Source organism: Mustela erminea, chromosome 19 (genome assembly GCF_009829155.1).
Source record: "Mustela erminea isolate mMusErm1 chromosome 19, mMusErm1.Pri, whole genome shotgun sequence".
NCBI lineage: Eukaryota > Metazoa > Chordata > Mammalia > Carnivora > Mustelidae > Mustela > Mustela erminea.
Window position 1 is genome coordinate 13,892,716 of NC_045632.1, and position 15,907 is coordinate 13,908,622.

The window sequence follows — 15,907 nt, forward strand, 5'->3', positions numbered from 1 at the left end:
CCTTAGCTAAAGGCAGAGGCTTAACTCACTGAGCCACCAGGCACCCCTAAAGATTTTTTTTTTTAAAGATTTATTTATTTATTTATCAGAGAGAGAGGGAGAGAGAGTGAGCACAGGCAGACAGAATGGCAGACAGAGGCAGAGAGAGAAGCAGGCTCCCTGCTGAGCGAGGAGCCCGATGTGGGACTCGATCCCAGGACGCTGGGATCATGACCTGAGCCGAAGGCAGCCGCTTAACCAACTGAGCCACCCAGGCGTCCCAAGATTTTGTTTTTAAGTCCTCTTTACACTCATTGTGGGGCCTAAAGTCATATGCTTGAGATCAAGAGTTGTGTACTCCATTGACTGAGCCAGCCAAGCAGCCCAAGAACAGAATGTTTAATGAGAGCATCTGCAGCTCACCTTATGAGGGGATGTTTGAAGGGATGACATCACAGTGGGCCTGTGGACGTCCTTGCTGCCCCACAGGGCAGTCAGCCAGCTGGAGTCAGAAGAGGATCTGGTGGAGCTGCCACAAAGTTTGAGTATGGACAGGTCTGAGAAGGAGTGCAGTGTCCTCACTGTCTCATTGGTGGATGTGTGAAGAGCTGGAGTGGCACACTGTGGTGTAGGCCCCATTGGCTGTGGGGAAGCCCATGTATGTGAGTCCTGCATGACATATGTGTTCCTTTCTTCCGGCAGAGACTCTTGGACTATGAGAATGGTGACTTGGGTATCAAGAAGAGCCTTGTTGCTTCCCTCAGTACACTGCCATTCCCATTTAAGAACATGAAGTTGGACTCTAATCAAAGCACTTTCTGGTCCTGGCATTGGTGATGCCATCAGAATTTCCATCCTGGATTTAGACAGGGAAGAGTGAGGTCAGAAATATCCTGTGTGTGATCCTTTCCATCAAAGATGAGCAGTTTTATTGATCAGGCAATGGATTGGGAACTATTCAGTTTTTCATGAGGAGTCTGTTCACAGTGTATTTAGAGGCTTCGGTTTCCATTGAAGAGATTGCACCTGAGGAATGGTCCCTGGGTGAACTCTCATTGTCTCAAGACAATGTCTGTCACTGGCAGGCAGGGACACAGGCAGTGCATGTGTGAAGCAGTGTGGAACCAACAAGTGCCCCTGCCAGGGCCTTTCAGGTTCCTCTGTTTCTCCAAATATCATTTGGGTTTGTTCTGCTGTAATTAATGTCCAGCTGCTGATGAAGTTCTCTGTAAGCCCTCTTCTCTGCAAATTGGAAACTTCTGACATGAGGAGCCTGAAACCTGAGCCCCTGCCTTGCTTTCCTTGCATTGCTCGACTGACCTCTATTGGGTTTATCTGTGGTTGGGAAATTTTATTGGGTCAGTTGACGTCAGCGTAAATGTTTTTGATAAATAACTGCTTTTATTTGTATGTATTAGATTCTGTCTAGGGCTTGTTTCATCAGGACACATTTGTGGGTTAGGGTTAGGAGGGACGGGAGAGGAGAGTGCCAGTGGGATCTGGCAAGCAATGACTATGGTGTTGGGATGAGGAGGAAGAGCCCAATTCCCAGCTTCACGGAGCAGCCTGTCCCTGGGATGTGGCATCCAGCTAGAGATGGACTATGGCTCTCTCAGGAGGGGACTCACATGGCTAGAGGCACAATGAATAGGGCAAGTGGCTCATGGAAAGGGTAAGCAGATCTTGGCTCCAGGGATCCCTGGACTTGGCCTTTGCTATGAGCTCCTACTCAATCTCCCAGGCTCCTCTTCTCTCCTTAAGATATCCAGCCAGAAGAGAGAATTCTATGGAACTTCTGAGCCCATAGAAAGGTAGTGTAGGCTCAAAGGGAAGGCCTGAGTTTGAGGGAACCCCCATAAAGTCCATCAAAGTGAGGATGTTAATCTTCAGCCAGATCTGGAGGGAAGTGAGTACGTACCTGCCTAGCCCTGCTTTCAGCTGCCCATGTTGAGCACTTGGATCATGCCAGGAATCAGCAAACACCTGTGCCTAGAGGAGCTATGGAAACCATCATTGTTTGAGGGGGTGCTGGTATTGTGGGGACATGGAGAGGATCTACCACCGAAAGCTTCCTGCAAAAGGGTGAGTGAGGCAGTGTAGGTTGAAAATGCAGGAGAGGACATGGTGAGCAAAGAAATTGCCTTAAATGAAGGCTCAGAAGGTTAGACGCATCTTGCCGTCTCTTGAACATTAGAAGCTTTCTAGTCTGTGAAGCAGACATGTTGAATTGGTGAGTCACAAGGCCATATAAAAAGGTAGGGGCTGGGTCATAAATAGTCATGAATTCCAAACCATGGTGTATCAGTTATCTTGTGTTGTGTAACAGATCACTCCAAGATTTAGTGGCCTAAGACAACACATTATTTCATAGTCTCTCTGGGTCAGGAATTCGGGAGTAGCTTGGCTTGGTGGTCCTGGCTAGGGGGTCTCACAATGTTTCAGTTAACATGTCAGTTGGGGTTTGTGTCATCTGAAGGATTAACTGGGGCTGGAGGATCCACTTCCAAGGTGGCACCTTCAACAAACTTGGCAAGTTTTAGTGCTGGTTTTTGGCAGGAGGGTCTCAGCTCTTTGCTATGTGGACCTCTGGAGGTGTTTGAATAGCCATAAGACATGTTGTTTGGCTTTTTTTTTTTTTTTTAAGAGTTTTTCATTTATTCGTTTGAGAGAGAGCAAGCGAGGAAGAGTGGGAGCATGAGCCTGGGGAGGAGGGTCAGAGGGAGAGGGAGAAGCAGATTACTTCCTGAGCAGTGGCCCAACATGGGGCTTGATCCCAGGACCCCAGGATCATGGCCTGGGCTTAACCAAATGAGCCACCCCAGTGCCCCTAGTGTTTGGCTTCTACCTTCTTGCTTTTCAAAAATATCTGTTGGGATTCCAAGAAATTATTGGAAAATGCTAACACAGGCAAAGGTTTTCTTTTGTTTGATTGTTTAAGTTTTTATTTAAATTTGTTTAAGTTTTTATTAAATTCCAGTTAGGGGTGCCTGGGTGGCTCAGTCGGTTGAGTTTCTTGATTTCTCTCAAGATATGATCTCAGGGTCATGAAACCGAGCCCCATGTTGGGCTCTGCACTGAGTGTGGAGCCTGCTTAGGATTCTCTCTCTCCTTCTCCCTCTTGCCCTTGCCCCACCTCTGCCCCAAATTACTGAATTTTACTCTAGAAACCAATAATATGTTGTTGTTATGTTAACTACCTAAAATTTAAGGGGCACCTCGGTTGTTCAGTGGGTTAAAGCCTCTGCCTTCAGCTCAGGTCATGATCCCAGGGTCCTGGGATTGAGCCCCACATTGGGCTCTCTGCTCAGTGGGGAGGCTGCTTCCCTTCCTTTCTCTCTGCCTGCCTCTCTGCCTACTTGAGATCTCTGTCAAATAAATAAATAAAATCTTTAAAAAATTTTAAATTAAAAAACACATTAACTTAAAAATACATTGGAAGTCAATGAACATCTTTACTAAAATGGCAATTTGACCTAAATAAAACTAAATCTAAACTTCAAAAAAGTAACAAATTCCAGTTAGTTAACATACAGTGTAATATTAGTTATTAGTTTCAGATGTACAGTATAGCAATTCAATACTTCCATACAACACCCAGTGCTCATCATAAGTGCACTCCTTAATCCCTATCACCTATTAACCTACCTAACCCCACCTCCCTTCTGGTATTCATCAGTTCTCTATGGTTAAGAGTCTGGTTCTTGGATTGCCTCTCTTTCCCCCTACCCACCTTGCTCATTTGTTTTTTGTTTCTTAAATTGCACATATGAGTGAAATCATGTGGCATTTGTCTTTCTCTGACGGACTTAATTCACTTAGCATAATACTCTCTAGCTCCATCCATGTCATTGCAAATGACAAGATTTCATTCTTTTTGATGGCTGAGTAATATTACATTGTATCTGTATGCCACATCTTCTTTATCCATTCATCTGTCAATGGACACTTGAGCTGTTTGCATAATTTGGCTATTGTAGATAGTACTAAAATAAACATCAGGGTGATGTATCCCTTTGGATTAGTATTTTTCTATTCTTTGAATAAATACATAGTATTGCAATTGCTGAATCTTAAGGTAGTTCTATTTTTAACTTTCTGAGGAACCTCCATACTGTTTTCTAGAGTGGGTCCCTGTTGGAGCACATGCTGTATCAGCCCAGGCAAATATAATACTATACCTGAAAACCTTTTCTTTCCCTGGGGTTTTTGACTGGAGGAAACATGCAAGATGGAGGTTTGAAGATGGATCCATTATAACGTAATATTCATTCAGCATGCCTGGGTGGCTCAGTTCATTGAGTGATTTTTTTTTTTTAAGATTTATTTATTTATTTGAGAGAGCATGAGCAGGAGGAGCAGAGGGAGAGGGAGGGAGAGAGAGAGAAAGAGAGAGAGAATCCCAAGCAGACTTCCTGATGAGCACAGAGCTCAACACAGAGCGCCTGAGATCTCATGAGTCTGAGATCATGACCTGAGCCGAAATCAAGAGTCAGATGCTTAACTAACTGTGCCACCCAGGGGCCCCAAGCAAATGATATTCAATCATTAATCAGACAGTAGGGAGACTGGGCTGCTCTCCCTAAAGCCATTGGATATTTCTTTCCCAAGAGCAAAAGTTCTAGGTTACAGGGAGGGGGAGATTGGCTCCTGTGAGTCACACTCTGGTTGGGGGTTGGGCCCTGTGATTGGGAAAAGGGGATGGCACAGACTTTGTAAGCATATGCTAGGCATCAGATAGTCCTTTAGAATTTAGTAAAGAAACCTTAAACAGTTTTTAACTTTTATATAAACTAACTCAGACCCAAGCTACAAGGTTGGAACTTTTTTTTTTTTTTTTTTTTTTTAAAGTACCATCCTGTATAATTGCGTCTGAATTCCTTCCTCTTCCCTCCTGTCCCCACCCTCGTGTTTGTATTTTGGGTTGGTTTACACTTGCACATATTCAACTTTAAGTGTTTTCCTTTTATAGTTTTCTCCCCTCACCTCCAGGACCCTCTCCTTTTAAAATAAATCGCTGACAAGTGTGTTCCTGTGTTCTATCTCTCACTCTCCCTTTCTCAAATAAATAAAATATTTTTTAGGGGTGTCTGGGTGGCTTAGTTGGTTAAACATCTGCCTTCAACTCAAGTCAGGTTCCCTGCTCAGCAGAGAGTCTGCTTCTCCATCTCTGTCTGCTCCTCCCACCCACCCCCCCACTTTTTCATGCTCCTCTAAAAATAAATAAGTAAAATCTTAAAAAATATATTTTTTATTTGGTTAAAAATCTTTACTTCAGGGTGTGGGCTCCAAGATGGTGGAGGAATAGGAGACCTAAATTTCATCTGGTCCCAGGAGTTCAGCTAGATAGTTACCAAACCATTCTGAACACCTACAAACCCAACAGGAGATCAAAAGAAAGAATAGCAGCAACTCTGTGAACAGAAAAGCGGCCACTTTCTGGAAGGTAGGAGAAATGAATCCAAGGTGATATATAGAAAGATAGACTTCAGGGAGTGGGTAGAGAGCCTCTGTTGGCAAGTGAGAGAGCAGCAGGACATGAAATCAGAACTTTCAGAAGTCTACCCTGTAGAGGGGCATTACTCCAGTAGCTAAGTGGGGTGGTGGTGGTGGTGGTGGTGGTGGTAGGGGAACCCTCCTGGGGACAGTGTGGCCTCAGGATCCTTGCAGTTACCAAAAGACCAGGGGTACCTGAGTGTGGCAGACCTCCCATGTATTGGAGTGGGGAGGCCAGGTGCAAAGATGGAGCCAAGGAGTGGGCTCTCAGCTCGGGATTACCATAAACCATGATCCATGGCACAGTGGGGCCACTGCTTTTCAAGCAGGGACCCCACAAGTGGCAGATCTGGGGAGACCTCCCCCCCCCCCAAATCTTCTGGGTTTGGAGACTCCAAATGGGGTCGTGCACCAGATATAGAAACGCTTGGTCACAGGCTGGGTGAGTTCAGAGTGCAGCCAGAGACCAGAGAGACTGATTGCTTTTCTCTGAGGGCACACTGAGGAGTGGGACCCTGAGTTCTTGCCTCCTCCAGGCCAGAGATTGGGAGGCCACCATTTCCATTCTTGTCCTCCAAATCTGTACAGAAACTGTTCAGGGAACAAAAACTCCTGAGAGCAAACCCGAGCAGATTACTTAGCCTGGCCTCTGGCAAGGGTGGTGCAACTCCGCCTTGGGTGAAGACATATGAGAATCACTGCAACAGGGCCCTTCCCTAGAAGATCAGCAAGAACATCTAGTGAAGACCAATTTTACCAACCAATGATAACTGCAAGACATCAGTGCTAAGGGAATATAGGACATAAAATTCATGGCTTTCCCCCCATGATTCTTCAGTCTTTCAAAATCAATTTTTAAAATTTTCTTTATTTTTTTCCTTCTATTTCTTCTTCTTCATCTTCTTTTATTTATTTTTTTAAATTTTTTTTTAAAGATTTTATTTATTTATTTGACAGAGAGAAATCACAAGTAGACGGAGAGGCAGGCAGAGAGAGAGAGAGGGAAGCAGGCTCCCTTCTGAGCAGAGAGCCCGATGCGGGACTCGATCCCAGGACCCTGAGATCATGACCTGAGCCGAAGGCAGCGGCTTAACCCACTGAGCCACCCAGGCGCCCCCTTCATCTTCTTTTAAAAAATATTTTATTTATTTATTTGAGAGAGAGAGAATGAGAGAGAGAGAGAGATCAAGAGCATGAGAATGGAGAGGTCAGAGGGAGTGACTGATCAGGGATCCCAATGTGGGACCCGAACCTGGGATTCCAGGATCATGACCCGAGCCAAAGGCAGTTACTCAACCATCTGAGCCACACAGGCACTTTTCTTTTTTCTCCTCCTCCCCCTTCTCCCATCCTCTTACTCCTTCCCCCACATCGGGCTCTCTGCTCAGCAGGGAGCCTGTTTCCCCCTCTCTCTCTGCCTGCCTCTCTGCTTACTTGTGATTTCTCTCTCTGTGTGTCAAATAAATAAATAAAATTAAAAAAAATTTGGGATGCCGATTCTTCTAACAGACCAAAATATGCCCTAAATCTAATGTATGGCTTTGTCTTATTCACACGCCTGATCATAATCTTTAAAAATTTTTTTTCTTCTTTCTTTTTTCTTTTCTTGTTTAAAAAAGAATTTATTTATTTATTTGTTAGAGAGCACAAGCAGGCAGAATGGTAGGCAGAGGCAGAGAGAGAAGCATGTTCCCTGCTGAGCAAGAAGCCAAATATGGGACTTGATCCCTAGATCCTGGGATCATGACCTGAGCCAAAGGCAGCAGCTTAACCAGCTGAGCCACCCAGGCGCCCCCCCCCTTCTTTCTTTTTTTCAACCAACTTCTTATCAATTCCTTTTTAAGGGCCACCTGGGTGGCTCAGTTCGTTAGGTGTCTGTCTTTGGTTTGGGTTATGGTCTCTGGGTCGTTGTGCTCCCAGTTCATCATGGAGTCTGCTTTTCCTGCTCCCTCTGCCTCTCCCCCTGCTTGTGTACTCTTTCTATTTCTAATGAATGAATGGAATCCTTAAAAAAATCAAATCTTTAAAAGTTTTGCTTTTACAGTTATATTGCATCCCTTCATTGTAGTTACTCTTATTTTTGTATATATGTAAGTTTTTCTTTCTTTAAAATTTGGGACAGAGTTTCTTCTAACAGACCAAAATGTACTCAAAATCTAGTTGTGGCTCTGTTCTGTTCACCAGCCTGATCACATTTTTTTTCTCCCCCTCTCCCCATTTCAGGTCTCTTCTGATTTGTTTAGTGTATATTTTTCTGGAGTTGTTGTTACCCTTTAGCATTTTATTCTCTTGTTCACTTATTCTTCTCTGAACAAAATGACAAAACAGAAAAACTAACCTAAAAAAAAAAAGAACAAGAGGCAATACCAACTGCCAGGGAGCTAATCAACATGGACATTAGTTAGATGTCAGAACTGGAGTTCAGAATGACTATTATAAAGATACTAGCTTGAAAAAAAAACTTAGAAGATACTAGAGAATCCTTTACTGGAGAAATAAAATCTAAACAAGTTGAAATTAAAAAGGCTATTAATGAGGTTCAATAAAAAATGGAGTCTCTAACTTCTAGGATAAATGAGGCAGAAGAGAGACTTAGTGATATAGAAGACCAAATGATGGAGAATAAAGAAGCTGAGAAAAGGAGAGATAAATGACTATTGGATCACAAGGGGGAGAATTCAAGAGATAATTGACACCATAAAGTGAAACAATATTAGAATAATTGGGATCCCAGGAGAAGAAAGAGAGAGGGGGGCAGAAGGTATATTGGAACAAATTATAGTGGAGAAATTCCCTAATTTGGGAGAAGGAAACAGGCATCAAAGTCCAGGCAGCACAAAGAACCCCCATCAAAGTCAATAAAAATAGGTCAACACCCCAATATCTAGTAGTAAAACTTACAAATCTCAGAGACAAAGAGAAAATCCTGAAAGCAGCTCAGGACAAGAGGTCTGTAACCTACAATGGTAGAAACATTAGACTGGCAGAAGACCTATCCACAGAGACCTGGCAGGCCAGAAAAGACTGGTATGATATAGTCAGGATACTAAATGAGAAAAATATGCATCCAAGAATATTATACCCAGCTAGGATGTCATTGAAAATAGAAGGAGAGATAAAAAGCTTCCAGGACTAACAGAAACTAAAAGAATTTGTGATCACTAAACCAGCCCTACAAGAAATATCGAAAGTGGCCCTCTAAGCAAAGAGAGAGCCTAAAAGTGAGGCAGACCAGGAAGGAATAGAGACAATATACAGTAACAGTGACCTTACAGGCAATACAGTGGCACTAAATATCTTTCAATAGTTACCCTGAATGTAAATGGGCTAAATGCCTCAGTCAAAAGACACAAGGTATCAGATTGGATAAAAGAAAGAGGACCCATCAATATGATGGCTGCAAGAGACTGATTTTAGGCCCAAAGACACTTCCATATTTAAAGTAAGGAGGTGGAAAAAAATTTACCATGCTAATGGACATCCAAAGAAAGCTGGAGGTGGCAATTCTTATATCAGACAAATTCGGTTTTAAACCAAAGACTATAATAAGAGATGAGGAAAGACATTATCATACTTAAAGGGTCTTACCAACAAGAACATCTAACAATTGTAAATATTTATGCGCCTAACATGGGAGCAGCTAATAACAAAATATGAGAAACATATTGACAATAATACAATAATAATAGGGAACGTTTCTCACCCCACTCACTGAAATGGACAGATCACTTAAGCAAAAGATCAACAAAGAAATAAGGACATTAAATGACAGACTGGGCCAGATGAACTTCATAGATATATTCAGAACATTCCACCCCAAAGCAACAGAATACACATTCTTCTCTAGTGCACATGGAACTTTCTCCAGAATAGATCATATCCTGGGTCACAAATCTGGTCTCATCTGATACCAAAAGACTGAGATCATTCCCTGCATATTTTTGAGCCACAGTGCTTTGAAACTGGAACTCAAAAACAGGAAGAAATTTGGAAGGAACTCAAGCACTTGGAGTTTAAAGAGCATCCTATTAAAGCATGAATGGATCAATCAGAAAATTAAAGAAGAACTTAAACAATTCATGCAAACTAATGAAAAGGAATACACATGGTTCAAAACATATGGGATGCAGCAAAGGTGGTCCTAAGAGGGACGTATATAGCAATAAATCCTCTCTCAAAAAATTAGAAAAATCCCAAATATTCAAGCTAACTCTACACCTGACCTAGAAAAAGAACAGTAAATAAAGCCTAAACCAAGGAGGAAAAGAGAAACAATAAAGATTAGAGCAGAAATTAATGAAATAGAAACCAAAAGAATAGTGGAACAGATCAATGAAACTAAAAGCTGGTTCTTTGAAATAATAAGAATGATAAACCTGTGGCCAGACTTAGAGGACCCAAATAAATAAAATCATGAATGAAAGAGGAGAGATCACAACCAACACCAAAGAAATATAAACAATTATAAGAACGTATTATTAGCCAACAAATTAGGCAATCTGGAAATAATGGATGCATTTCCAGGAACTTATCAGCTACCTAGACTAAAGCAGGAAGAGGTAGAAAATCTGAACAGACCAATAACCAGCAAGGATATTTGAAGCAGTAATAAAAAATCTCCCAACTGGGGTGCCTGGGTGGCTCAGTGGGTTAAGCCTCTGCCTTCGGCTCAGGTCATGATCCCGGGGTCCTGGGATCGAGCCCCACATCGGGCTCTCTGCTCCGCGCTCTCTGCTCCGCGGGGAGCCTGCTTCCCTTCCTCTCTCTCTGCCTGCCTCTCTGCCTACTTGTGATCTCTCTCTAAATCTTAAAAAAAAAAATCTCCCAACAAACAAGAGCCCAGTGCCAGGTGGCTTCCCAGGGGAATTAATAATATCTATTCTTATGAAAGTGTTCAAAAAAAATAGAAACAGAACTTCCAAACTCATTTTATGAGGCCAGCATTACCTTGATCCCCAAATCAGACAAAGGCCTCACCAAAAAGAATTACAGACCAATATCCCTGATGAACATAGATGCCAAAGTTCTCATAAAAAACTAGCCAATAGGATCCAACAGTACTTTAAAAGAATCACTCACTCACCACAGCCAGGTGGGATTTATTCCTGGGATTCAAGGGTGGTTCAACATTCGGAAATCAATCAATGTGACAGAGCACATTAATAAAGAAAAGACAAGAATCATGTGATCCTCTCATACTGCAACATCATAAGAGGAATCTATGAAAAACAGACAGCATATATCATTTTCAGTGGGGAAAAACAGAGTTTTTCCTGAAGGTCAGGAACATGCCAGGGATGTCCACTCTCACCTTAATTGTTCAACATAGTACTTGAAGTCCTTGCCTCAACAATCAGACAATGAAGAGAAATAAAAGACACCTGAATCAAAATGGAAGTCAAACCCTCTCTCTTTTCAGATGACATGATACTTTATGTAGGGAAACCTGACAAACACTGCCTCAGTCAGGTGACCAAAGTGAAAACAGACAATAACAAGTGGCCTCCAGAACATGTTCCCTTGATCTAAGGTGATGACAGAGCCCTTCACTTCCTTGATCTGCTTTCTCAAAACCCACAGTCCCACATGAAAAATGACAATAACTGTACATTCAGAAAACTCAAGATAATTTGAAAATTATTATTTCATGAAAAAGATGTAGGATGATCCAGACTAAAGATACTGGAGATGGGTCCAAAGATAGGGAGGAGAAATATAATAAGAAAATCAATATAAAATACATAGATAGGGACGCCTGGGTGGCTCAGTTGGTTAAGCAGCTGCCTTCAGCTCAGGTCATAATCCCAGGGATCGAGTCCCACATCGGGCTCCTTGCTCGGCGGGGAGCCTGTTTCTCCTTCTACATCTGTCTGCCATTCTGTCTGCCTGTGCTCACTCTCTCCCTCTCTCTCTCTGATAAATAAATAAAATCTTTAAAAAAAATACATACGTGGGGCGCCTGGGTGGCTCAGTGGGTTAAGCCGCTGCCTTCGGCTCAGGTCATGATCTCAGGGTCCTGGGATCGAGTCCCGCATCGGGCTCTCTGCTCAGTGGGGAGCCTGCTTCCTTCTCTCTCTCTCTGCCTGCCTCTCAGTGTACTTGTAATTTCTCTCTGTCAAATAAATAAATAAAATCTTTAGATAAAAAAAAAAAAAAAGCTGATCCGAAAGGACAAAAGCTATTTATTATTAAAAAAAAAAAAAAAAAAAAAAAAATACATACGTAAAAACATACACACACAGTGAATGTCAGAAGTCTGGTAAGTTTGCTTCCAGATACTCCAATGACAATTACCTATTGAATACATGATATACATAATTTCCATAGCCAACTTATTTCTCTTACAAATTCACTACAAACTGTAAGTCACATCTTTAAGTAAGAGGCATGGAGGGGCGCCTAGGTGGCTCAGTGGGTTAAAGTCTCTGCCTTCGGCTCAGGTCGTGATCCCAGGGTCCTGGGATTGAGCCCCAAATTGGGCTCTCTGCTCAGCGGGGGGCCTGCTTCCCTTCCTCTCTCTCTCTGCCTCCTCTCTACCTACTTGTAATCTCTGTCTGTCAAATAAATAAGTAAAATCTTAAAGAAAAAAAGGCATGGAGAAAAGGCCACCCAGCCTACACACTGCTGGTGTTGAGCTGACCTCATTCTGCTTCATGGGCTAGACTTTCTTCTCTTCATCTCTGTGGTCTGATAGTGCAGAAAGTTAGAGAGCCTGTTACTTTTCTTACACCAGAAATGACATAATTCAAAGCAAACACACACTCACACACACAGATGAGAGACCTTTTTTTTTTTTTTTAAAGATTTTCTTTCTTTATTTGACAGAGATCACAAGTAGGCAGAGAGGCAGGCAGAGAGAGAGGGGGAAGCAGGCTCCCTGCTGAGCAAAGAGACTGATGTGGGGCTCAATCCCAGGACCCAGGGATCATGATCTGAGCCGAGGGCAGAGGCTTTAACCCACTGAGCCACCCAGGCACCCCGAGAGACCTTTTCATGATTAGGGGCTGCACTATCTGTACCAAATTCTAGAAAGCAAAACTATCCCCACCTCTGAGACCACATCTGGGGTCACATCTGAAACAAAGAACGATATTTCCCTTTCTACACTGAGAAGGCAGAAATGAAAACAGACTCAGAAACAGGATGGAATAATACAGACAGCCCTTCCCATGGAGCCTTCCAGATAAGACTGAAACACAGTTTACTCCAGTGATAATCCATTCCCCAAGCTGGTGGGTGTCAGAGTCCTTGCCTTCAGTGTCCACCCTCATGCTGTCTCCATCACAAGATCCATCAGCCCACCTGGCCCTGGAATTGGCACAGGCAAGGCTAAATGTCATCTGGGACAAGGGGGCAGAGCTCTGATCTGTCCAGATCCAAGCCCTGAGTACCTCTGTCAGGGGACTCAAGTCCATCCTAACCTGGACCTGGGGACACTCAAGGGCTCACCTCTGCTGCTGGGGCCATGGACAGGGGAGTGTCCAGCAGGATGTGCAGGAGGTGTCTGTAACCACTGATAAAGTTATGTGATTCCCAAGTCCCCCTTGCGGGCTGTCATTGTGTCACCTGCAGTGACACTTTTTTTTTTTTTTTTTTAAAGATTTTATTCATTCATTTGACAGACAGAGATCACAAGTAGGCAGAGAGGCAAGCAGAGAGAGGAGGAAGCAGGCTCCCCGCTGAGCAGAGAGCCCCATGCGGGGGCTTGATCCCAGGACCCTGGGATCATGACCCGAGCCGAAGGCAGAGGCTTTAACCCACTGAGCCACCCAGGTGCCCCCTGCAGTGACACTTTCATGCAAGTGTGTCCGAGGTGCAACTCTGGAAGCAACTGGCAGTGATTAAGTAGGGGGCTTAATGAGGAGCTTGCATAGTTGGAAGGTCCCTAGAGCTGCAGGGAAGCATCCAAGCCAGAAGGAGTGGAGGGAAAGTTTGTTGACTGTGGGGGAAGGGACTTTGCCTTCCCTCTGATGAGGTTGACCTATGATTGTCCCTAGCTAGGGCGAGCTGCTGTGTCTCTAATCCCTGCAGTTTTGCTTTCCTGTCTTTACCTCAGCCCCACGCCTTTCCATCCACACCCCCCTGAAGGTCTCAAACCCCCTCAGAATCTCAAGGGATTTTCAAGCATCTTCCAGCCACCACAAACCTGACACACCCCTGGACACCCTCTACCCCCACCCTTATCCCCAGCTAAGGTTCCTTTTCTTCATGAAGTTTTCTTAATTGTGCAGTTCATTTTAGATTTGTGCATCTTTTATGAAAAGAAGGTAATGTTTAGAGATGTGTGGTGGAGAGGAGAGGTTGGTATGAATGGGGCCTCTCCAGTTGTGTCCCCTCCCTGAGGGGTGAATGGGGGCACATCTTTCCATTGGATAAGAGATAAAGGGGGATGCAATTGAGGAACCCTGTAAAATGGAGTGGGATGTGCATTGACAGGGCCAAACAAATGAATATAAGAACACCTCTGGGCAGAACCTTCCTCTAAACAAATTGCTAAGGGAGAGGCTGTAGCGTGGGTCTGAAGGAGACGTTAGAGTCATCATGGGAGTACATGGGCAGACAAGGAAGTGATTCTTGCAGCTGGTGGGGCCAGGGTGTGGAGACTCAGCAGCCACTCTCAAAACCCACATATTAGCTTCCCTCCCTCCTACATGTCAGCAGCCACAGCCTCTGCTGGGCCTTCTCACAACTCTGGCAGCCCAGTGCCCTCCCCTATACCAGCCATTACCTACCAAGTTCACCTTGATCCCCTCACACCCTGTATTCTCAGCTACACTGGCCTTCTTCCCTTTCCTCCAGTGGACTCAGGATCCTCTCCGCCGCAAGGAATTTTTGCAGTTAACACCACATACACAGACATGTACTTTCACACAAAAAATACACTCCCTTGCTCACAGAATCCTCCTTCCATGTCATCATAAAGGTCACTTCCTGGGGGAAGTATCCTCTGCCTTAACTATAACTTTCTCACAGGTGCTCAGAGCACCTAAAATCATTACACACCAAATTATACACTCTCATCTTCTCTATGTCTACAGCATTTTTTTATTTGAGATGTGGACTATTTATGCCTTTCTCTTTTATCCTTGATCAGGTTTGAGAGATTTATAAATTTTGTTTCTTCAGAGAACCAAGTTTTGCCTTTGTTAATCCTCTATTATGAATGTTGCCCTGTTTTAATTAATTCTTTGTGCTTATTACTCTTTTCTTTCTACTTTTACTTGGTTTAATTTTCTCATCTTTTACTAACATCTCGAGTTAGATTTTTTTCCCTGTGGCTGAACCCCAATTGGTGGGGCCATATTTATTTTGTATTATATATGCTTTCTCTGGTTCCCACACACAATCCAATTATATCAAATATTTTATTTTTTAAGTTTTTATTTAAATTCCATTTAGTTAACATATAGCCTAATATTAATCTCAGGTGTATAATGTGGTGATTCAATACTTCCATACAATATTCAGTGCTCATTACAATTGTAACTTCTTAATCCTTATCACTTATTTAAGCATCTTTTTTGGGGGGGTCATATACACTAAGTGTATATACATTTCCTTCTAAATACTGATTTAACTTTTCCATGCAAGTTTTTTTTTTTTTAAATATCACTTTCCAATTTTTCACTTCTAAACTTTTTCTAATTGTAATTCTCAATGGGGAAAATTCTTATTTGATTCATGGGTTATTTAGAAGTGTGTTTTCACTTTTTAATTATAGGGAGATTTCTTAGTTATCATTTTGTTTTTAGTTTTGTGTTGTCTTTAGGCCCTGCTCACCTCCAGCTTTGCCTTCGACTGGAGCTGGCCATTTCCTGTTGTTTTGTCAAGTCTTAGAGGGTTTTGAGAAGATACTCTACTCTACATTTTATCTATAACTTTTAGTTTTCTTCAGGGAGATGATTGGCTTGGATGACCTAGATGGCCAGATTCCCAGAAACAAAATCAAATTGATTTATTACAGCTAATTTTTTTAAAAGATTTTATTTATTTATTTGTCATAGAGAGAGAAGCGAGAGCAAGCACAGGCAGACAGAGTGGTAGGCAGAGTCAGAGGGAGAAGCAGGCTCCCTGCCAAGCAAGGAGCCTGATGCGGGACTCAATCCCAGGATGCCAGGATCATGACCTGAGCCAAAGGCAGCCGCTCAACCAACTGAGCCACACAGGCGTCCCTACAGCTAATTTTTAAAGTTAATAAGTCACCTAGGGGTGCCTGGGTGGCTCAGTCAGTTAAGAGGCTGACTCTAGATTTTGGCTCAGGTTATGATCTCAGGATCCTGGGAGCCAGCCCTGCCTTGGGCTCTATGCTCAGTGGGGAGTCTGCTTGAGGATTTGCTCCCTCTTCTACTCCTTCTACCCCCTTCTCTCTAAAAATAAATAAATCTTTTAAAAAGCCATTTATAAAAATGAAAAAAGCTCAACTTCTGGGGAAGAT